The 25,344-nt window shown below is 41.9% G+C and overlaps 1 protein-coding gene across 6 annotated transcripts in view; it reads left to right on the forward strand.

Annotated features, from left to right (window-relative positions):
* SGMS1 (sphingomyelin synthase 1) overlaps nucleotides 1–25,344 on the forward strand; it is a 325,673-nt gene that overhangs the window by 113,406 nt on the left and 186,923 nt on the right. The gene's annotated exons all lie outside the window — the stretch shown is intronic.

Below are 25,344 nucleotides of genomic sequence, written 5' to 3' on the forward strand. Positions count from 1 at the left end.
CCTCCGTCACCCTCTATCCAGTTTTCTTTGTACCCCTCCCCCTCCCCCTCTTCCTCATTCCCTCCCCCCCCCCCCCGTAACCACCACACTCCTGTCCATGTCTCTTAGTCTCGCTTTGATGTCCCACCAATGTATGGAATCCTGCAGTTCTTGTTTTTTTCTGATTCACTTATTTCACCCCACACAATGCTACCAAGACTCCACCATTCCGCTGTAAGTGATCCAATGTCATCATTTCTTCTAGCTGAATAGTATACCATGGTGTATATGTGCCCCATCTTCTTTATCCAGTCTTCTAGTTTTTTTTATTTATTTATTCATTTTTTTTGTTATTTATTTATTTATTCATTTTAGAGAGGAGAGAGAGAGAGACAGAGAGAGACAGAGAGGAGAGAGAGATAGGGGGGAGGAGCTGGAAGCATCAACTCCCATATGTGCCTTGACCAGGCAAGCCCAGGGTTTCGAACCGGCGACCTCAGCATTTCCAGGTCGACGCTTTATCCACTGCACCACCACAGGTCAGGCCAGTCTTCTAGTTTTTTTACAGTGATTAAAAGCCTTTGAGCAAACTCTTGGCCAATACAGCAAGAAACCATAAAAGAGTATTGTCCTTAACATGTTCACCAAGTCCAAGTTGGCCCCATCACCATGCCAAATCCCTGAAAAATGCAACCCAACCACAGTTCAGTCTGTTAGGAGCTGTCACAGGGAGCAGGAGTCCAGGAGAAGTTCACATCCAGGAAAAGTCCACATGGCACTGGAATTGTTGTCACCATTCTATACTTTGCAGCTCATGTCCAAGTCCCAATGACCACTGCTTCTAGCTGGTAATGATTCAGGTAGACTGGAAAAGCCATTTGCAGCATGTGTGGATATGGAGCTTCTGTTCTCCTCTGCCAGTCTCGGTGTGGCTTCTTCAGTGATCCTTGGTTGAAGAGTCCTCTTAGTTTAGTCCAAAGTTGGTTTTTCCAGATGATAGTTCTTAAAATTAGTTTGTAATCCACTTTGGTTCTGGGAGGTAGATGTTGGTACGTCTGCCTACTCCAGCGCCATCTTGTCTCTCCTAAACAGTATTCTTAGTGTTGGTAGTTAATTCTGGCACATAATTAATTTGTTTATGTATATATGCAAAGAGTATATTAATTAGTTTTGTTTGTTTTTAAGCTTTAGAAGAATAGTACATTGCATGAAGTATTCTGCAACTTGCATTTTTCACTGCTATGTTGTTAAAATTCACTTGTTGCATGCAATGGTAGTAAATTAATTTTTAGTGTTAAATAAAATTCTGTTGTGAAAATCTATTACAGTTTATCAGTTACTCTACTTCCTTCCAAATTTTGATATTCTGTTGCCAGTCATATAATATTGCATATCACTGTGCCTTTTCTTTTCTTTTCTTTTTTTTTAAGTGAGAAGAGGAGAGATAGTGAGATAGACTCCTGCATGCACCCTGACAGGGATCCACCCAACAGCCCTCCTTTCATGCGATGCTCAAATTAACCGAGCTGTTTTTAGTGCCTGAGACTGACGTACTTGGAGCAACCGAGCTATCCTCAGCATCTGAGGCTGAAGCTCGAACCAGTTGAGCCACTGGATGTGAGAGGGGAAGAGAGAGAGAAGGAGGAGAAGGAGGGGAAGAAGCAGATGATTGCTTCTCATGTGTGCCTTGACCGGAGATCGAACCTGGGAGGTCCATACACTAGGCCAGCGCTCTATTCACTGAGCCAATTATCCAGGGCCTCATTGTGCTCTTAATTTGCCTTTTCCTAATTAATACTGACAGTGAACATCTTTCTTTTTAGAATCTTTGGAAAATAGAATTTATGACTAATGTAGAGAAAAAAATTCAGTCTTACATGGCTAGTGCAGTGTTGTTTGTTTTAACTTTTTGATTTTTGTATTTTGAAATACAGTTTAACATCTCTCTTTTAACTCTATGTTTGGTCCATTTTTATTGCTAATTTCATTTTTTTTTCATTAGGATTAAAGTTTTTGTTGATTTGTGTTCTTATTCAGTTATTTTTTGTCTGCTGGTTTGGAAGTTATGCCTTCTATTTCTGTTCTTCTAATGATTGCCCTGAAAGTGTACACGTAGCAGTCAATCAGTAGTTAAGGTATTTTAATCCCCTTCCAGAATAATACAAAACTCATAGGACACCTAATGAAGACTGTCTCTTCTGTGCTTATGTGTTCTTTTCAGTGTTTCATATCTGTTATATGTTTCTTCATACAAATTAGACAAGTGTTATTGGTTAGAGATGGTATCTGGTTAACTTTATCTGTATTCTTACTATAACTTGTTTCCCTTCCCTTCTTGTATCTTCTACCTTTCCTCTGGTGAGACTTGTCTTCATCAGATTTCTTTCCCCTTAGAATCTTTTGATTGTAACATCTATCAAATTTGATTTATGTGAAAATGTCTTTATTTCACTCCCATAGTTCTTAGGTGACAATAGTTTCCTCCCAGTATTGTAAACATACTGAAGCACACTGTTCAATACCTTTTATTTTTACCCTTTGGAAATCTATTGGTAATCTTTCATTTGCTGTTTTTTAATTGGTAATTTGGCTGATTTTGAGATTATTTATTTGCCATTGGGATTCTGCACTTTCATTACAGTATCTCTCTGCAACTTTTAGTTTTTCTATCCTGTATTTGCTGTTTCTGTATGTGCATATTCATGTTATTCATCAGCTCTGACATTTTCTCAGCTGTGAATGCTTTGAATACTGTCTGTTTTCCATCTCTATTTTCTCCTGGTTTTGATTAAATAAATTTTAGAACTTCACTTTTTATTTTTCATATCTTTTCATTTGTATTTGGTATTTTCTTTCTTGTCTTTGTTGCATTCTGGGCCTTATTATTTTTTTTTTTGCAAGAGATACAGACAGACACAGAGAGAAGGACAAACAGAGACAGATAGACAGGAAGGGAGAGAGATGAGAAGCATCAACTGGTAGTTGTAGTGCTTTAGTTGTTCATTGATTGCTTTCTTATACATGTCTTGATTGGGGGTCTCCAGCTGAGCCAGTGATCCCTTGCTTAAGCCAGAAACCTTGGGCTCGAGCTAGTGACCTAGGGCTTCAAGCCAGTACCTTTGGGCTTAAGCCAGCGACCCTGCACTTAAGCTGGTGAGTGTGTGCTCCAGCCGGATGAATCTGCACTTAAACCGGCGACCTCAGGGTTTCAAACCTGGGTCCTCACTGTCCCAGGTCAACGCGCTGTCCACTGTACCACCACCTGTTCCTGAATCATTACTTAAGATTTAGCTTCTAACTCAGTAATTTTCTCTTCAGCATCATTGAATCTTTTATTTCACTTATCCCTCAAGTTCTTGATTTCAGTGATCATATTTCTTCATTTCTAAAAGTTTCGCTTGAGTATTTTTTGATGGTCTCTTTTTGCTTGTTCTTTTTTTTTCTCCATCTTTCATATCTTTAAACAACACCAAAGAGAGTTATTTGATATTCTGTATTTTATATCAGTGATCTGAATTAGTGCTTGTGGCTTGTTTCTTAGTGTGCAGTTTTGATTGTGTGCTGATATTTGTTTGATAATTATATCTTGGAATGTTGAGGTCTTCTTGAAGTTTGTGTGTGTTTGCCCTGGGAGCCCAGGATGCTACAGACCCAGGACTTTTGTTCCCTTTAGGAACGCTGGTTTCAGGTGGGGCTTTCCCCACCTTGCTGAAAGCTGCAGATCTCAATGCCTATCCCATTGCTGGTATTCATAGTAGCCTCCAGGGCAAGTCCGGCTTTCTTCTCTGCTCGGGTTTCAGTGCACTGTTTCTGCCACATTCTCCTGGGAACTGTCTCTGCCCGGAGCTTAACCAATGCATTAAGGACTATTTTTAAAAATAACTTATTCAGGATCTAATTATAGTATAGCAGAAGGGCCCTACAAATATTTAATTGAACACAGTTTCTAAACTAGGAGTGCCCAAGCAATACTTTAAAATCAGCTTTTTACTGTACATGCCCTTTATAAATTTTCTTAAGCCTTTTAAATTTTATATGATAAATCACTTGATTTCACCTAGAGATAGGAAAATATTGAAATAGTGATTCCTTTGAAAGCTAGCTTAACCACATCTGTACTCATATCTCATACTATATCCCTACACTTTTGCTTGTTTTTTCTTTTTTTCTTGTTAATCTATTGGATATTTACTTTCTTGGAAGTTGAAATGACTACGTTTGGAAAAACTCGGAAGAACAGAGTTCTTACTCAGCACCCCTTTATTATGGCTCCCATCTATTTTCTTTTCTTTTTTTAATTAATTAATTAATTTTTTTTTTTTCATTTTTCGGAAGCTGGAAACAGAAACAGGGAGAGACAGTCAGACAGACTCCCGCATGCGCCCGGCCAGGATCCACCCGGCACGCCCACCAGGGGCGATGCTCTGCCCACCAGGGGGCGATGCTTTGCCCATCCTGGGCGTCGCCATGTTGCTACCAGAGCCACTCTAGCGCCTGAGGCAGAGGCCACAGAGCCATCCCCAGCGCCCGGGCCATCTTTGCTCCAATGGAGCCTTGGCTGCGGGAGAGGAAGAGAGAGACAGAGAGGAAGGAGGGGGAGGGGGTGGAGAAGCAGATGGGCGCTTCTCCTGTGTGCCCTGGCCGGGAATCAAACCCGGGTCCTCTGCACGCTAGGCCGACGCTCTACGCTGAGCCAACCGGCCAGGGCTATTTTCTTTTAAAGTGTCATTTTTCTTTTGATGCAGAATACTGGCTAGAAAAGACTGAGTTGTAGATCTCTGCCTGTGGATGCTGTTCCTACTCACGGGGAGCACAGAAAACTGATGTTTGCTGTTGAGAATCAGAGGCATCCTCTCCATAAACCTCGTGTCCTTACAGTACATCCCCTTAAGAGGTGTGGAAAGCAGCATACAATTTTTGGTCTATAAAATGTTAAATTGACTTTGAGTTTAGCACATGAAAAATTTTTTTAATTTCAAAATGGATGTTGGTTGATTAATTGTGCAGGAGAATACCATACCTTTTTCAGGACTCACAGATCTGACAGGTGAGTGTTTGTGGATTAGGGTTTTGTGGTAAAAGTGATATGTTAGGAATGTTTCTAATCTGCAAAATCTTTATGCTCTGATGATCCCAGGGAGCATTCTTGTAATACTAGTGTGGTCACAGAAAAGGCAGGCTCTGAAAACTGTCCTGGGAAATAGCACGCTCTGGCTACAGATTCTCTGAGCCACTCCCTATTACTGACCATTTACTCTCATTTTTGGAAAATGCAGCTATCACATAATTCTGTGTCTTTTTCTCTCTTGGATAGCAAATTCCCATGGGTCGTTACTAACTCTATGTCTCATATTCTGGGTTATGGTTGCTGGCAGTTCAGGCACCAGTGTTAGTTTTTAGTTTGGTTAGTTGAGCACTCCAGGGAAGAGATGAAGTAAACCTCGAGAAACTTAACAGGACTAGGCAAGGCTTCCTGAGGAATCCCTGCCCAGTCTTCTGGGCTGGGGACCACAGGGCCCAAGTGCAAACTGCTTGGGTGTAGGGTGTCATGACAGTGGTTGAGGCCTGGCAGGTCCACATTGGGTTTGGGCAGACGATAGAAAACTGCGGGGCCAGAAAGCATTGAGCCTTTCCCATTGAGTAGATTCTCGCAATGGCAGACGAGCAAACAGACAGGGTGTAAGGCCAGTTGCCACAGCCACCATCATAGCTGCCGGGCCCACGCAGGTTCACATTAGATTCAGACAGACGGTAATGAAACATTGGAGCCAAGAACTGGTGGGCCATCAGCTTTAATCCTAGCTTGTACCCAGCGGGCAAGCAATACACACAGTGGGAAAACACTTCCCTTTCCATTCAGGGCTCCCAAAGCCACTGACTTATCTGAGTTTCCTAGAATCAAAGGTTTCTACCTCACCAGCCTTATTCACCTCTGTTTCCCATCTCCTTCTCTCTGCATGAACTCAGCACAAAGCGGCTTCTCCTTCAGCACTCCACCATCTTGGCTGCTTCTCTTCTCCTCCATGTAGCCTTTCTCTGCTCTCCTGTCTAATGCTAATCTCAGGAGCTGAGAGAGAGCAAGCTCCCGGTCTGCCCCACTTTATAGTGTAGAAACCAAAACCTTTAATCCAATATACAAACAAGGAAGTCTCTGATACAGAGTCACTTGTCTGAGACATAATGGGATTCCTCATGAGAGTGCACCACCTCACATCAAAAAGGGTGGGAAAGGCTTAGTTCCAAAACCAAGCCCCAGGCTACAAGGTTCCTGCCTGCCCACAGCCCGCCCCCAACACACATTAATACAATCATGCCCATCCCAAACAAGAAGGGCAACCAATACCATCACCTGGGCGACGGGCTTCCAGGTGGCAGCGCCATCTTTAACAAAGTGAGCATAATATATTTTATCTGCCCAACACAGGGAAAACTGCTTCTCAAGCAAACAAACAGTAGAATGGCCCTTCATAGTGGCGGGCAGGTAGGCAAGCTGCTATCGGCCATCCGCAATCTGCCCTGAGGGCAAGCACCCATAGCCTTACGTAGACTATACACACGTGGTGCTGCCATGTGCTCACGCTCTAATCAAGCAAAGTGTTTGCAGCCGGTACACCAGCGAGCAAGCCTAACACAACTGGTTTCCGAACAGTAAGGAACCTTAATTGCCACTGCTTCTAGCTGGGTTGGCCTGGGCCAGGCAGTTCATTTGGTAGAGCAGTAACTGGCCATTTGAGCCTCCCATTTCTTCTCTTTCGCTATAAATGTGTGTCCCTTTGAAAGTGATGATTTGAATCATTAGCATCATTAACACACTTTACCTGAGAACAAGGAACTGAGTGCAGTTTCTGTTATGCTACAAAATTGTGGCTCTGGTCACACCAAAATATTGCAGAGAGACAGCCCAGGAATGCAGTCTTTCAGATGTCCTTTTCAGTTAGGGTGTTAAAACTGAGGGTTGACAGTCATTGTCAAGATAAGTGACCATGAGTCAGAGTTTGGTCACCAGGTCCCATCGTGTAACTCAGAGGAGTTCTTTGCTGTACACGCTTCCTATATCTCATGGACATTGGTCCTACTCCTGCTCCTCTAGACCAAGAACGGTCACTCATCTCTCTCTGACTTGGCACTGGAACACTTGGCCATTCACAGCATTTTCCTCCTCTCTCTCACACAAGGTAATGAATTTGTATATTTCTAAGTAAGTATTTTTGTGGGGAAAACAGCTGTGGTTAAGCTTACTTGCTGGCACTTTGCACAATTAGTGCGTGAGCATGTGGCAGAAAGCCACGTGTGTGTCTCTATGAAAAGCCCTTGCCCTCCACTGTGCAAAGTGGTTTTCCTTTGTGTATTTGCTTGCCCTTCTCTGTGAGCCTCCAATAAATGGGAAATGGCCTAACGCTTTCTGGCTCTGCAGTTCCTCTCCCACCTGCCTGAATGTAATGTGAACCTGCCTGGCCTCGACTACTGGCATTACAACTTTGAAAAGTAACAGTACTGTAAACGCCTTTTTCTCCAACTTGTCCCTCCTGTTTACCAAATTTACCTTTGTATGCTTATTCTTGTACCCTTTCCTTGATGCCTACAGAATGCCCTCAGAATAATTTTTTGGGCCTCAGTTAGGGTGTTTGGGGGTTGGCAGCAAAACATAGATGGAGCCGTGTTGGGTTCTTTAGTAGCCAGATGACCTGGCTTCATGTTGAAGTTCTAATCACGTGAAGTCTGTATGGCTTTGGCTAACAATTTAGCCTTTCTGAGTTTTCCCACCTAATAACTCCCTTAATTGGTTAATATGGTAATAGTAGAGCAGTGGTTCTCTGGAAAATTATTGAGGACCTAAAGGGCTTTGCTTATATGGTATAATTATATGGTATAATGCTGGTGGTCGAGGCCAGGCTAGTTCACATTGGATTTGGGCAGATGGTAGGGGAACTGAAGAGCGCTAAAAGCGGTGGACTATTCCCATTTATTCAAGTCTTGCAGAGGCAGATGAGCAAACAGGCAGGGGAAAACCGCTTTTTGCAGTGGAGGACAAGAGATCGGAAAATCTGCACCCACACACAGAGGTGGCTGAGGGAATCAGAGAACCGCACCTCATGGTGGCAGGGAAAGCGATCTGGGAGAATCGCCCCTGAAGGAAGCACCTATAGCTTTTCATAGAGACACACACGTGAATTTCTGCCATGTGTTCATGTACTAATCGTGCAAAGTGCTTGCATTTGGGAAACCAGTGAGCAAGTGTAACACAGTGTTTTCCCAGTATAGGGGTTATGTAATGTTGGTGGCCTTGGCCAAGCAGGTTCACACTTGATTAGGGCAGACCACAGAAGAACCATGGAACCAGAAAGCATTGGGCCATTCCTCTTTATTAGATTCTCACAGAGCCCAGCAAGTGAACAGGCAGGGAAAACAGCTCTCGTGGCGGCAGGCCAGTGATCAGAAAAACCGTCACTCGTGGTGGTGGGCAAGCGATCAGGAACACCTGCTCCTCGCTGTGGCGGGCAAGCGATTTGCACCAAGGGAAAGTACAGTAGCCTTATATAGGCTATATACACACATGGCCCTGCCATGTACTCACGTAGCAATCGTGCCGCCAGAAAACACTCAAGCAAGCCTAAGCACAGCTGTTTTCCCTACAGGTTATATCTAGCATTTTGTGGTAGGCAGGAAAATGGTCCTCCAATTCCCAGAACTTGTGAATATGTTACTTTCCATGGCAAAAGAGACTGCATGTGATTAAATTAAGGAACTCTGGATGGGGAAGTTATCCTGGGTTATCCAGGTGGGCTCAGTGTAATCGAATGGGTCCTAATAAGAAGGAGGCAGTAGCATTAGAGTCAGAGAAGAAACTATGAGGAGGGAAGCAGAGTTGAAGTGATGGCATTGATGGAAGGGAGGCCTGGAGCCAAGGAGTACAGGCAGCCTGTAGCAGATGGAAAAGGCAAGGGATGTATCCTTCTCCAGCTCCAGGAGGAGCTCAGGCCTGCCGACACTCATTTCACCCATGAAGACCCATTTTTAGACTTCTGACCTCCAGTACTATTAAGATAATTCATGTTATTTTAAGTTACCATGTATGTATGCATAGGAAAGTAACGCAAGTATTTTCTGTGTTAGAAATTAAAAGGCCCTGCCATGTAGCTTGGTAGGTTAGAGCATTGTTCTGATGTCCCATGATTATAGGTTCAGTTCCCAGTCAGGGCACATGCAAGAATTAACCAGTGAATGCATAAATGAGTAGAACAACAAATTGTTGTCTCTCTCTCTCTCTCTCTCTCCCTTTCTCTTGCTAAAATCAATAAATAGAAGAAAAAAATTTTAATTAAAAGTAAGAAATTAAAAAAGTATTAATTTATTTTAAAATAATAATGATCTGTTACTTAACACAAATTACGTAGGGTGGGAATAACTATTTCCCAACTATCATTGAGAAGACAAGCACAGCTATACATTTTGTAAATCTCTTTAATGTCTGCCTTAATAGAAAATGGGTGGAGTCTCCAGTCAGCTTCTGCATTCAGCCTGTTGTGGCATCATGTGTCATGTACCCTCTGAAAACTCCCCTGTGTGAATGAATGAAAAGGTATATACCATTCTAGTATTATGATGAAAATAGTTTTGGCTTCATGGAGTACCTAAAGGGTGTTGTGGATTCCCAGAAATTCCCAGATCCTATTTTGAAAACTTCTGGGCTAGAGCATAGCCACATGGTCACACCTAACTGCAAAACCAACATGTAAGTTGAAAATTGCAGTTCTTATTCTGGGTGTCATTTTAAAAGTACGAGTTCTGTTGTTAAGAAAGAAAGAGAGAGTTGGTTATTGAGGTACACTTAGCAATTTAAAATGCTTATCATATCGAAATTTGATACCCATGGTAAGTTGATAATCACTAATATGTTGGTTTCTCTTATCCTTGCCCTTATTTTAGCTAGGAAAAAGGGACGTTTTGCATAGACTGTTTTAGAAATACCTGACAGAAAACAGTGGTCTGTGGGCAGAGGCATAATTGCAGTGAATTACAGTGTTGCATTTGTAGTTAAATTATATAAAGTATCTTTTGTTTAATGCTCATAGACAGCTTTTTGATTTCTTGTTTGGGTCTTTTGAATTTAACATCTGCTTCCATTCCTTGGGTAGGAGGAAGATTGGAATTGAAATTTCAGACTCAGCTTTGATTCATAGCTATCTTTCATGGGTTTGAAAATACAAGGGGTGTGACATTTCTTCTGGGTCATTTTGTAAATAGTTCCTACTGCTCCCTGGAAGCATTCTATCGCTGAAGAATAATCCAGTTCCAGTTTCTGATGTGAAGTTGCAGTTAGGCATATTTGTACTAAATAGCTTATATTTTTTGAAAAAACGTGTAAATACAATAAAATAATTTGGGCTAATTTTGAAGTTAATATTAAACTTACATTGATATGAAGTTATGACTATGTGTTTAATGTATTTGTGGTGCTACCTTTATCTTTAAATCAATCATTGTAATATATTTTGGGTGAGTGAATTCTTGTGAGATAGTTTAACATCCTATATATAGTCTTGAACTATTATTAACTATTATTTTAACCTCTTGGGTTGGCGAAGCTTTTGTGTCTTTCCCAACTTAGATTGTCCGTTTCCTAACTGAACTGATTGGGAAGGGGAGTTTTGATTTGGGATGGAGGGTGGAGAAGAAGCAAAGAAGATTATGTTAGAGCCTTAAGCTTTTGTGGGGGAAAATGTACTTGTTTGGGAGTCCCACTGAGTGAGTTCTTTGGGAGCCAGAGGATTGTACCAGTGTCTGGTGACCTTAATGAACTGGAGGTGAAAAGGACAGTTTTACTCACTTTACTCTTTTTTCTCAGAGGCCATTGAACACTATCTTGTGATGTCAGGTTCTCTGTTATCTTTTAATATACTGTGTTATCAGGAAGCAGTCCTTCTTGGTTGAAAAACTTGGTTAAAATGGAGAGAGTGGTCAAAGATGGTGGCATAGGAAGACCCTGAACTCACCTCCTTCCACAGATACACTGAATGTGCTCCTACATATAGAGCATTTCCTCCTAAAGAAGAACTGAAGACTGATGAATAGCTTCTATACAACAAACAATAGAGGGACCACATAGGGAAGAGTTGGAGAGACGGAAACATGGTAACCATGGGAACCTCAGCCTGATGCGGCAGCCTGCAGTAAGGAGGGGCATCACTGGGGCCAGTGCATGGCGTCACCTGACCTGGGGCGCAGTGGTAAAACAGCAATTTATTTTATTTTATTTTTTCAAAATTTTATTTATTGATTTTAAAGAGAGAAGAGAGAGATAGCGGAGGAGTGGTAAGCATCAACTGATAGCAGAAGTAAGTAGTTGCTTCTTGTATGTCACTTGACTAGGCAAGCCCAGGGTTTTAAACTGGCAAATTCAGCGTTCTAGATTAATGCTTTATCCACTCCACCAGCACAGGTCAGGCCAAAACAGGAATTTAAAGAACACCTAGACTGAAAAAATAAATCTACTTACAACCTCCAAGGCACCTGTCAGACGGGTAGCAGACTACAGGAATTCTCTGGGATCTGTGGGATCTCTCTGGGTTCAGAGATATTGGTGAGTGCCCTTGTTCACCTTCCTCTTGCACCGAGGTAGTGCAGGTGGGAGCTTAACCCAAGCGTGCTAGCCTGCCTGCAAGGCAGCCACTGTGTGCTCCGACAGGCTTGGTTCACTCCCACTACAGTCCCAGCCGGCCTACCCAGGAAGCCCTTGCAGTCACACCCCATAGGATACCTTGGTCTGCACCTTCTCCAGCCTCAACCAGCTGGCTTATCACAGTGCTCCCAGAGCTCTGGGCTGTCTAGACTCGCGCCTGCCCCAGCCTCAGCCAGTTTGCCTGCCAGGGTACCCTGCACTGGGTGTGCCTCCTTCAGCGCCAGCCTGCCAAGGCCACCTGGGACACACAGTCAACACAGAGTTTACTCCTCCACAAAACCACTCCTTTAAGATTGGGAGAGGTAGTTGCTTTATCTAATTCATAGAAACAAACACAGAATGTGAAACAGAACAAGAATTTTAGAGGACTATGATCCAAATGAAAAAATAGGGAATAAAAGGATAAGAAACATAATGAAATGGAGATCAGTAATTTGCCTGATAAAGAATTCAGACTAATGATCATAAGGATGCTCACTGAACGTTGGAGAGGAACACAGTGAGAACTGTAGGAAAGAATTAGAAAACATAAAAAAAAAACAACTAATCAGAGATAAAAATATAATAACTGAAATAAAGAAATACAATCACCTGACCAGGCAGTGGCGCAGTGGATAGAGTGTCGGACTGGGATGCGGAGGACCCAGGTTCGAGACCCCGAGGTCGCCAACTTGAGCGCGGGCTCATCTGGTTTGAGCAAAGCTCACCAGCTTGGACCCAAGGTCGCTGGCTCAAGCAAGAGGTTACTCGGTCTGCTGTAGCCCCCAGTCAAGGCACATATGGGAAAGCAATCAATGAGCAACTAAGGTGTTGCAACAAAAGGTGTTGATTGATGCTTCTCATCTCTCTCCGTTCCTGTCTGTCTGTCCCTATCTATTCCTCTGACTCTGTCTCTGTAAAAAACAAACAAACAAACAAACAATAAAGGGAATCAGGAACAAGATTAAGTAATATAGAATAAGTGATTAGTGACCTGGGATCCAGATTTATGGAGTTCACTCATTAAAAACAGCAAAAAGAAAAACCAATTTTAAAAAGTGAGGATAGTTTAAGAGATATGTTGGACAACATGGTTGCTGGTTCAATCCCACTCAGGGAACATATAGAAACAGATAGATGTTTCTGTCTTCTCTTGTTCTCTTTCTCTCTCTCTAAAATCAATAAATAAAAATTAAAAAAAAGAATACTAACATTCACATTATAAGGGTCACAGGTGGAAAAGAGAGAGTGAGAAAGGGGCAGAAAACTTATTTGAAGAAACAATGTCTGAAAACATTACTAAACTGGCAAAGGAAGCAGCCAGTCAGCTATTCGTATACCAGCACAGAACAAGATGAGCCTGAGGAGATCTACACCAAGACATATAATTAAAATGATAAAAGTTAAAAAAAGAATCTTGAAGGCTGCAAATGGAAAACCACAAGTTACGTAGAAGGAGAACTCTGGAAGGCTATCAGCTAACTTTTTGGAAAACTTTGCTGGCCAAAGGGGAGTGGCATATATATTTATCATACTGAAGGGAACGAAGCTCACAGTACAGTATCCTATCCTGCAAGGTTATCATTCAGAATTGAAGAAGACATAAACAGTTTCCCAGACAAGCAAAAACTATTGTAGTTCATCACCACTAAACCAACTTTACAAGAAATGGGGCTTTAAGCGGAAAAGATAAGGAACAACTAGTAACAAGAAAACATGAAAGTAAAAATCTCACTGATAAAGGCAAATACATAGAAAAGACAGTGGGCCCTGACTGGTTGGCTCAGTGGTAGAGTGTCGGCCTGGCGTGCAGGAGTCCCAGGTTCGATTCTTGGCCAGGGCACACAGGAGAGGCGCCCATCTGCTTCTCCACCCCTCCCCCTCTCCTTCCTCTCTGTCTCTCTCTTCCCCTCACGCAGCCCAGGCTCCATTGGAGCAAAGTTGGCCCGGGCGCTGAGGATGGCTCTATGGCCTCTGCCTCAGGCGCTAGAATGGCTCTGGTTGCAACAGAGCGATGTCCCAGATGGACAGAGCATCGCCCCCTGGTGGGCATGCCCGATGGATCCCGGTCGGGCACATGCAGGAGTCTGTCTGACTGTTTCCAGCTTCAGAAGGATACCAAAAAAAAAAAAAAAAAAAAAAAAAAAAAAGAAAGAAAAGAAAAGAAAGTGGGTCAGAGAACTGAAAAGCTAGTATGAAGGTTAAAAGACAGTAAAATCAGCCCTGGCCGGTGGCTCAGCGGTAGAGCGTCGGCCTGGCGTGCGGGGGACCCGGGTTCGATTCCCAGCCAGGACACATAGGAGAAGCGCCCATTTGCTTCTCCACCCCCCCCCTCCTTCCTCTCTGTCTCTCTCTTCCCCTCCCGCAGCCAAGGCTCCATTGGAGCAAAGATGGCCCGGGTGCTGGGGATGGCTCCTTGGCCTCTGCCCCAGGTGCTAGAGTGGCTCTGGTCGCGGCAGAGCGATGCCCCGGAGGGGCAGAGCATCACCCCCTGGTGGGCAGAGCGTCGCCCCTGGTGGGCATGCTGGGTGGATCCCGGTCGGGCGCATGTGGGAGTCTGTCTGACTGTCTCTCCCCGTTTCCAGCTTCAGAAAAATACAAAAAAAAAAAAAAAAAAAAAAAAAAAAAAAAAGACAGTAAAATCAATTATAACTACAATAAGTAGTTTGGAGATACACAAAACAAAACCATTTGAAATATGATCTCCAAAACATAAAACATGGGAGGGGGCAGTTAAAATATAGTGCTTTTAGAATGCATTTGAGCTCTGGCTGGTTGACTCAGTGGTAGAGCGTCAGCCTAATTTGTGGATATCCTGGGTTCAATTCCTGGTCAGGGCACACAGGAGAAGTGACCATCTGCTTCTCCACTCCTACCCCTTCTCTCTCTCTCTCTTTCTTCCTCTCCCATAGCCATGGCTCTATTGGTTCAAATGCATTGGCCCCAGGAGCTGAGGATGGCTTTATGGAGCCTCCACCTCAGGTGCTAAGTATAGCTCAGTTGCAAGCATGGCCCCAAATAGGCAGAGCATTGGCTCCAGACAAGTTTCCAGGTGGAACTGGTTGGGGTACATGTTGGAGTCTGTTTCTCTATCTCCTCTCCACTCACTTGGAAAAAAAAAAGAAAGAATGCATTTGAACTTACACACCTAGAAGTTTAAAATCTACTGATATATACATACATACATATATATATAGATAAACCTTATGGTAACCAAATACCAAAAACTTACAATAGATGCATAAAAATATAAAGGAACCCAAATATAACACTAAAGACAACCAACAAATCACAAGAGAAGAAACCAAGAGAACAATAGAGGCATAAAGAAGAACTAAATCAAAAAGAATTAACAAAATGATAATAAGTAGATACCTATCAATAATTACTTTAGACCCTGGCTGGTTGGCTCAGTGGTAGAGCATCCGCCCAGCATGTGGATGTCCTAGGTTTGATTCCTGGTTAGGGCACACAGGAGAAGTGCCCATCTGCTTCTCCACCCTTCCCCCTCTCCTTCCTCTCTGTCTCTCTCTTCCCCTTCCTCAGCCAAGGCTCCATTGGAACAAAGTTGGCCCAGGTGCTGAGGATGGCTCCATAGCCTGTGCCTGAGGTGTTAAAATGGCTCCAGTTGCAACCGAGCATCGCCCCAGATGGGCAGAACTTCGCCCCTTGGTGGGCATGCCGGGTGGATCCCATTTGAACGTATGTGGGAGTCTCTCTCTGCCACCCTGCTTCTCACTTCAGAAAAATACAAAATAAATAAATAAATAGACAATTACTTTAAATGTAAATAGACTAAATGTAACAGTCAAAAGGTATAAAGTGTCTGCCTGACCTGGCGGTGGCGCAGTGGATAGAGCGTCGGACTGGGATGCAGAGGACTCATGTTTGAGACCCCAAGGTCGCCATTTTGAGTGCAGGCTCATCTGGTTTGAGCAAAAAGCTCACCAGCTTGGACCCAAGGTCACTGGCTTGAGCAAAGGGTTACTCTGCTGTAGCCCCCCAGTCAAGACACATTCGAGAAAGCAATCAATGAACAACTAAAGTGCCACAACGAAAAACTGATGGTTGATGCTTCTCATCTCTCTCTGTTCCTGTCTGTCTGTCTCTATCTATCCCTCTCTGACTCTCTGTCTCTGTAAAAAAAATAAGTAAATAAAAAAGAAAAGAAAAACAAAAACAATACCCATCTATATACTGTCTACAAGAGTCACTTCAGATTGGAAGACACATACAGACTGAAAGTGACAAAATGGGAAAATATATTTCATGCAATTAGAAATTAAAGGAAAGCTGAGATAGCAATACTTATATCAGACAAAATAAACTTTAAGACTTTAAAACAAAGAGTATAAAAAGAGACAAACCTATTACTTAACAATAAAGGGGTCAATCCAAGAAGAGGTTACAAATTCATAAATATTTTTACACTCAACATAGGAGCATCTAAATGTATAAAGCAAATATCAGCAGACATAAAGGGAGATATTGACAGTTACACACTAATAGTAAGGGACTTTAATACCCCACTTACATCAATAGCTATATCCTCCAGACAAAAAAATCAGTAAAGAAACATTAGCCTTAATGACACATAATGAATAAATTTCTTGAAACATACAGCCTTCTAGGAGTGAACCAGGAAGAAACAAAATTTAAACAGGCTGATTATTAGTAATGAAAAATTGAATCAGTAATCAGAAAACTTCCAACAAACAAAAGTCCAGGACCAGTCAGCTTCATAGATGAATTTTACCAAACATTTAAAGAAGAATTGATACCTATTATTAAAAATATTGGAGGGGGAGGAATTTATTAAACTCATTCTGTGTGGCCAGGGTTACCCTGATACCAATACTGGACAAAGACACTACAAAGAAAGAAAATTGCAGGCCAGAATACCTGATGACCACAGATGCAAAATTCTTAGTGAAGTATTAGAAAACCGAACTCAGCAATCCATTAAAAAGATCATGATCATATAAATTTATTTCAGTGATGCAAGGATGGTTCAACATCTGCAAATCAATATGATAAACCACATAAACAAAATGAAGGCTAAAAATTATATAATAATTTTAATAATGCAGAAAAAGCATTTGAAAAAATTCAACACCCATTTATGATTAAAAACTCTCATCATAGTGGGTATAGAGGGAACATATGTCAACATAATGAAGGCTATATATGAAATAGACACAACTATATAATACTCATGGTGCATAGGGGGAACATATGTCAACATAATCAAGGCTATATATGACAAATAACAACTATATGATACTTCATGGTGACAAGGATGCCAGTTACCACTCTTATTCTAAATAGTACAGTATTGGAAGTCCTAGACATAGTAATCAGACAAGAAAAATAAATAAAAGGCATCTAAATTGGAAAGGAAGAAGTAAAACTGTTACTTGCTGCCGATGTCATGATACTACAGTGGGAAATTGAAAAAGACTCCACCAGAACATCTTTAGAATAAATGAATTCAGTAAAGTTGATGAATACAAAATTAATATATAGAAATTTGTTGCATTTTATACACTAATAAAGAACAGAGAGACAAATTAAGAAACAATCCATTTATAATTGTATCAAAAAGAATAAAATACCTAAGAATAAGTTTAACCACAGAGTAGAAGCAATTAAGTGTAACTTGAACTTGTGGGACTGGGGACCTGCCCCTGCTTAGTACCTTGCATCTGAGGAGCGCAGTGATTTTAGCAACTGACATTATAATAGTAACATTTTAAAGCCATATATGGGCATAACAAAAAGAATTGTGAGACTGATGGAAGATGGAAGGTTGTTTCTATTAGTGTTTTAATATATTTCAGGTCCTCACCTGAAACTTGCTACTTGTTGCAATAGGGTGGCTACTGTGGTGTGTGGATGGCTGCCGTGCCCTCTCCTCTTCTTTTTAGGGAGTTTACTTTTATGTTTCTATATCACCCCGGTCTGCTGCAGGGTGAAAAGGGTCAAGATGCTGGTCAAGAGAAAGCCTTGGTGAAAAGCTATGTAGTGATTTTTTGCAACAGCTAGTGATTTTGGAAACATGGGTGGAATAATTTTCTGATACTTTAACATTGCAAAAGAATCAGTGTTTTGAATGGAGTTTCTACATTTGCTAACCACTAAATGTAAACAATTACTATGTGCAAGAGGCTCAAGAGCCAAGATTCTGCACAATTTCTAGTGCAGAATGCCAAGAGCAGCATTTTTTTTTTTTTATCAGTTATTTAGCCAGCTTGGGGAGCTTCCCTAGCAGCTAGCTCAGGAGGCCTTTCAGGATTGTAACCAGCTTTCACTGACCTTCATTTCAGTCATTGCTTCATTCACAGAGGAGTTTATGTTACAGTTTAGGAAAGATTAGGATCTCTCTGGAACAAGGCAAAAGCATGTATAGCAAACTAGCTGTTTTCTGGAAGTTTTTTCTCTCATTTTGTACTGATTTCGTAGCTGACTCCCTCAGCAACCATTGAAAATGCTAACTTCTTTTTGAGCTGCTGATCTCCCTCAGCTCCGTTTTTGGCAAATACTCAATGGCTGAGATACTTGGACACCCTGTTCCTGTGGGAAGGCCACAAATACTGAGTCTAAGGATGAGGGCTAGTTTCCTAGGGCCTCCCAGTCTACACCAGATAGTGTTTTTTGTTTGTTTGTTTGTTTTTTTTTTCATTTTTCTGAAGCTGGAAACAGGGAGAGACAGTCAGACAGACCCGCATGCGCCCGACCGGGATCCACCCGGCACGCCCACCAGGGGCGACGCTCTGCCCACCAGGGGGCGATGCTCTGCCCATCCTGGGCGTCGCCATGTTGCAACCAGAGCCACTCTAGCGCCTGGGGCAGAGGCCACAGAGCCATCCCCAGCGCCCGGGCCATCCTCGCTCCAATGGAGCCTTGGCTGCGGGAGGGGACGAGAGAGACAGAGAGGAAAGCGCGGCGGAGGGGTGGAGAAGCAAATGGGCGCCTCTCCTGTGTGCCCTGGCCGGGAATCGAACCCGGGTCCTCTGCACGCTAGGCCGATGCTCTACCGCTGAGCCAACCGGCCAGGGCTCCAGATAGTGTTTTAATCTTTTAGTGCATCTTTTACTTTTTGTTATAGTACTTGTCACAATGTGTAGCTGTGTGTATATGTGAATATCTCTCACTCTAAATTCTTTTAAAGGAAGGAACTACTATGGTAACCGTTTTATCCATGTAGCTTACACTGGGCTTGGCATATGATAAAGAGAGAATGAATAGGATACCCGTCCTGACAAGTGAACTTCTCTGTCAACAATGGTTTGCATATAGCAACCTGAGAATAGATCAAGGGAAAAGAAGAGAAGAAAATCATCATTTACTACATCCCTTTCAGCTGATGATGTTTGTAAAACCAGAAAAATCTTTTCAAAATATAATGTGCTTTGATTAAACAGATCTATATTTTGATTATGGTAGTGTTTATATTAATCTATACATGTGATAAATTTTATAGAACTATATGCAAAAAAAGGCAAGAGTACATGTAAAAACTAATGAAATCTGACCAAGGTCTGTAGTTTATAGTATTGTACAATGTCAGGTTCCTGCTTTTGATAATTGTATTGTGGTTATATAAGAAAAAGGGGGGTCTTGGGGAAAGGATATTTTACAACTTCTATGTGGGTCTAAAGTTATTTCAAAATCAATAGTTAAAAGAAAAACACATGAGATACCACTATATATCTATTAAGATGGCTAAAAAACAGGCAAATGAGACAAAAATGGATAATACCAAGTCCTGGCAAAGATATAGAGCAATGGGAACTCTCTTGCATTGCTGGTGGGAAGGTAAAAGGTTATAGCCACTTCAGAAAACAGGTAGTTTCTTACCAAGTTAAAGATATACTTGCCATACAAGCCAGATATTTTCCAGCTAGATATTTACCCAAGAGATAGAAAAATCTCTATTCACACAAAAACCTGTAGACTAATATTTCTAACAGCTTTAATCATAATTACCTGTAACTGGAAAAACTGAAATGTCCTTCAGTAAGTGAATGGATAAACAAACTAATATATCTATCACTGGAATATTACTCAGCAAAAATAAAGGACAAACACAACTATTTGGATGTATCCCAAATGCATTATATTATGTGAAAGAAGCCAAACTGAAAACGGTACATCCTGTGTGACTCAAAAGGGTACTCACTGTATATAATTACATTTATATGACATCCTGGAAAAGGCTAAAGTACAGGGTCAGGAAACAGATCAGTGTCAGGCTGGGAATAGGGGAGAAGACTGTCTTACAACAACAAAAGGAACTTTTGGATTGAACAAAATGTTCTGTATCTTGACTGTCGAGTTGATTACACGACTGTATGTATTGGTCAAAATTCTTAGAACTGTACATTTAAAAGAATGGGTTACTGCATATAAATTATACCCCAAGAAATCTGATTTTAACATGAAAACAATACCACTAGCACCAAACAGACATTAACTATGGGCTTTGGCATAGGCATGTCCACCACTTGTCTATGATTGGGTAAGGATTTGTGAGGTCATTAGTTATACAAGACGGCTCATTCAGACACACAAGTGTGGCCTCTCTAGTACTTTGGCCTCTAATTGACTAATGGAAATAACCATTGCCTTAGAGCTGGATGCTCTCACATTTGTTAAACAGTGTGCCACTGGGAGAGCTAAAGAAACACTTCTGGCTGTAGCTTTAGTGGATACAGTCTTTAGCCTGTGAACATTTAATGAACTATCACTCTATCCCTCTCCTGACTCCTTTGCCATAACATGAGCCATTAATAGAACAGATTTGAGTTTTTGGATTGTTTTAAATCTCAACTGTAACAACTGGATTATCATTCTACTCCTTCCCCCACCCCACCAATGAATTATAAAATGTCCTACTGGGAAACCAACATATTTGATTTGGTAGAAGGAGGGAGGGATAATTTCAACACCACTGCAAGTAGTCGAATGTTTATAGCAGGAATTGGAAGATTCATATTGGAAATTTGAAGCCCTAGAGCTCTAAAGGAGTGTTTCTTGATAGTCAACATTCTTTATAAGTCAAAGTAAACATTTGATTGTGAAAGAAGATTTAAATGTTGAACTCTTGGCTGTGATTTGTGGGGTTGAAGGATATAATTTCTAACTTTATGGAACAGATATCTGGATAATGCATATGAGATAACAGTCTTTTCACAACAGAAGACTTCTTGTTAATTTAAAACTGGTGTTTACTGATTGGTTTGGATTTAATGCTTTCTAGCAGTCATTTCAGTTGAGCAAACACTAATTATTAATCACATGTCATGCCTATTATGAGGTGTTGAGTTTGCACAGGCAAATGAGCCTCAACCTGTTTTCAGAGAGTTTACTATACAGCAGGTGGACCAAGCTATGCATAGCTCCCTTAAATTTAGCTACATGGGAGACCCCTCAGGAGGAAGCCCTTACCTAGGAGATGACACTTGCGTTGTGCCATTATGTGTAAGGAGAATTTCGTTCTCTGTGGAAGAGGGAAAGCCTGGATTCTTCAGGCAGAAGGAGCCAAGCGATATGTGAAAGCTTTTGTAGTCAGGGAATTATGACAGAGAAACTGGGCAAAGTATTTCTTCCTTTTCTTTTCAACTAAATGAAAGTTAAAATAAAAGCAATATCCACCTGACCAGGCGGTGGCGCAGTGGATAGAGAGTCGGACTGGGATGCGGAAGACCCAGGTTCGAGACCCGGAGGTTGCCAGCTTGAGCATGAGCTCATCTGGTTTGAGCAAAAATTCACCAGCTTGGACCCAAGGTCGCTGGCTCAAGCAAGGGGTTACTCGGTCTGCTGAAGGCCCGTGGTCAAGACACATATGAGAAAGCAATCAATGAACAACTAAGGTGTCGCAATGCGCAATGAAAAACTAATGATTGATGCTTCTCATCTCTCCGTTCCTGTCTGTCTGTCCCTGTCTATCCCTCACTCTGACTCTCTCTCTGTCTCTGTTAAAAAAGAAAAAAAAAAGAAGCAATATCCACATAGTAAATATTCACACTACCTGGAAAGATATAAAATTATAAGTAATTTACCCCCTTTTCTCTTCTGTATTAATTTCTATTGCTGCTGTAATTAATATGTAACCACAGTGTTAGTGCTGTGAAACAACACAACTTTATCTCATGTTTTTGTGAATCAGAACCCAATACAGGTCACCCTGGGTTAAAATCAATAAGTTTGAGACTTTAGGCCTTTTCTGGCTTCCAGAGGCTTCCAGTATTCTTTGGGTCGTGGATTCTTCCTCCATCTTCTCTCTGACTTTTTTCAGTAGTCAAATCCCGGAAAGGGTCTCTGATTGGAAGGATCTGTGTGATTAGATTGGGCCTACCTGGATAGTTCAGGATACTCTTCCCATCTCAATATTCTTAATTAACTTATTTAAAACATTTAAAAATTTAAGTATAGTTGGTATGCAATCTTACATTGGTTATATTAGTTTCAGGTATATAATATAGTAATTCAACATTTTTATGTATTTTTTTTATTCATTTTTTTTTTTTAAAGAGGAGAGGGAGAGACAGAGCAAGAGAGAGGAGAAACAGAGAGAGAGAAGGGGGAGGAGCTGGAAGCATCAACTCCCATATGTGCCTTGACCAGGCAAGCCCAGGGTTTTGAACTGGCGACCTCAGCATTTCCAGGTCACCACTTTTATCCACTGCGCCACCACGGGTCAGGCATAATTCAACATTTTTATACCTTACAATGTGATCACCTCACTAATTCTAGTAATCATCTGTCAACTTATATGTAAACTTATTACAACATTATTGACTGTATTCCTCTTTCCTTTTTCACCATTCCCCACCCCCTCTCTTCTGGTATCCATTCCTTTGGTCTGTGTTTCTATGAGTCTGTGAGTGTTTTGTTTTATTTGTTTGTTTTTAGATTCTACATAGAAGTGAAGCTACATGGTATCCATCTTTCTCTGCCTGACTTATTTCACTTAGCATAGTAACACCCTCTAGATCAGCAGTTCTCACCTGTGGGTCCCGGCGGGGTCGCCTAAAGCCATCGGAAAATGCATAATGCATATCAGGTATTTACATTCCGAATCATAACTGTAGCAAAATTACAGTTATGAAGTAGCCACCAAATTATTTTTTGGTTCGGGGTCACCCCAACATGTGAAACTGTATTGCGGGGTCACGGCATTAGAAAGGTTGAGAACCACTGCTCTAGATGCATCCATATTGTCACAGTGGCAATATTTCATTCTTTTTATTGCTGAGTAATAGTCCATTGTATGTGTTGGGGGGATGTAGCATATATTCACTACCCTTAATTTTTTTTTTTTTAAAGCCGGATTTTTATTTTATTTATTCATTTTAGAGAGGAGAAAGAGAGAGGGAGAGAGAGAGACAGAGAGAGAGAGAGACAGAGAGAGAGAGAAGAGAGACAGAGAGAGAGAAGGGGGGAGGAGCTGGAAGCATCAACTCCCATATGTGCCTTGACCAGGCAAGCCCAGGGTTTCGAACCGGCGACCTCAGCATTTCCAGGTCGACGTTTTATCCGCTGTGCCACCACAGGTCAGGCTCACTACCCTTAATTTCATCACATTTTCAAAGCCCCTGTTGTCATGCGAGCTAATATATTCACAGGTATGGGGGTAGGGTGTGGACATGGGCCATTATTTTGCCTACCACATCCTCCCATTCTTTTTCCTTTCTTTATCTTCCCACTGGTAAACTATTTGGCACCAAAGCTTTTATATATTTAATTTTTTAAATTTATATTCAAAACTAAAACATTTTATATTCATGTTTGATCATCCTTTATAAACTTATCTCTTAAAGCTCTTTCCTTGTATTAGCACCTACTAAATACCTCTTTCGTTTTAAGTACTATAATAGAAGTTTAATTAGCAGGCATTATTTTTGTTGAAGGACACAAACAATGCTGTTGTGACCACTCTTGGACGCATATCTTGATGTCTTTTCCACACATGTCCTTAGGGAAAATATACTGAATTGCCAGAATAAGAGTGTATAATGGGTTGTTCATTTTGACAGTTTGAGACATTAATAAAAGAAAAGAAGCACTTGGTACTAAACAAAGGAAGGTCTCAAGAAGCATTAAAGATGTTCTATACAGAGAATGTCTTTACCTAATGAAGTCATACAAAAATGAAAGGGAACAATTAAAGCGTTGAAGATGGAAGTGAGTGCTAACTTATGGCTTAGTGTGTGCCAGTCATTATGTTAGAAGATGAGTTCCTTTTCTTCAAGAGAGATGTTAACTCCAGTCAGTTGACGAGGAAAATGAGCAGTAGTACTTAAGTTTAGTAACTTGCCCAGGTCGCAGCTCTGGGGTTCCACTAGGGCAAGATGTCCCTGGTGCTGTGCCTCAGGGACAGTGGGGACCCTTCAGAGTTCTATCTTCTACCTCTCAGTCCTCAGGTATGGGCAGCAAAGTGGCAAATCATTCATATTCTTAGATTGTTGAGCTCTTTAAATGTTTGTGGTACTCTTATGTTCTCCTTTCATTCTTTTACTGAAAAAGAAAATCTCATAGAATGAGTGACTGTATTTTAAATAGAGCATTGCTGTTGCACAACACTGTTGGGAAACCCATACGTTGCCTAAAGCCAGAGATGGGTGGCAGCTCTGGCTGTGTGGCTGGGCTGATGGGATGGGGTGAGGGCACCCTCTCTGCGAGTCGTCCCTCTTGGATCTGCTGTTGAGGGGAAGCGGGCATCTCCCTGTGTCAGGCTGAGCTGGGGCTCACCATAACCAGGGAAGCCTAGGTTAGAACAGAAATTGCCCTAGAGTTGCCACTCTGGGTTGTTAGTGTATCGGGGTTTGAAGCTCCTGAGGATGGCATGAGGCCATTTGGGGCTGCTTCTCCAAAAGAGCTCCCAAGCACCAAGCACATGCCACCTGGCAGGCTGGTGGTGGCTGTAAGTGGTAATTAATGTTATAGCAGACTGTTGGCTGTGAGCTGGCTAATTTGGGGAGGGTGAGAGGTGGTTGGATTCCACAGTAAATTGACCTGCATGCATGCAGGTGATAGGATTTGGCACAGGGATCATAAAAATCAGGGTCTAGTCTAGGGATATGTCCAAATGCTCAGGCCTTGTTCTACTTGCTCTTGTGCAGAAGAAGCGTGATTGTACATGTAGAGTCATGTTTATTGCTACTTCAGAGTGAGCAGCGTCAGATAAAAGAGTGTCAGGGCTGCCTGCTTTCTAGCTGGTTCGGCTCGGCTCCGGGTGGCCTAGGCCCAGGCCTTGATGTTCCTGGGCCTCTGTCACTTAGAGAAGAGCTACATGGCAATGCAGACACAAAGAGCTACTTGTGTGAATTCAAACCAGTGGCAGCTGCAAGAAAAGAGAGTAATAAAGTCCTATTTTGCTTTTGTTCAACTCTAAAGGGGACTTTAGGATTTTTGTAACATTGCAGGGTTCCTTAGGCAAGCTTGACTTGGGGCATTTATTCTGAGGGTATTGGGGACTTTCTGTGAGGGGAGGTGCTAACTGTCAGAAGGACAGTCTGACAGGGATGGACCTGTTGTGGGACCTCGGACCAACAGGCTATGTGATTTTATTGCAGTTACTTTCTCTCTCTCGGCCTTTAATCCGGGGAGCTTGGACTAAAGCAGCTGAGAGATTTGCACTCAGTACCAGCACTTTGGGTAATGGTACCTTGGGTACCAGAACACTGGTTCCTAACTGACAT

The sequence above is a fragment of the Saccopteryx bilineata genome, chromosome 9, assembly GCF_036850765.1.
Source record: "Saccopteryx bilineata isolate mSacBil1 chromosome 9, mSacBil1_pri_phased_curated, whole genome shotgun sequence".
Classification (NCBI taxonomy): domain Eukaryota; kingdom Metazoa; phylum Chordata; class Mammalia; order Chiroptera; family Emballonuridae; genus Saccopteryx; species Saccopteryx bilineata.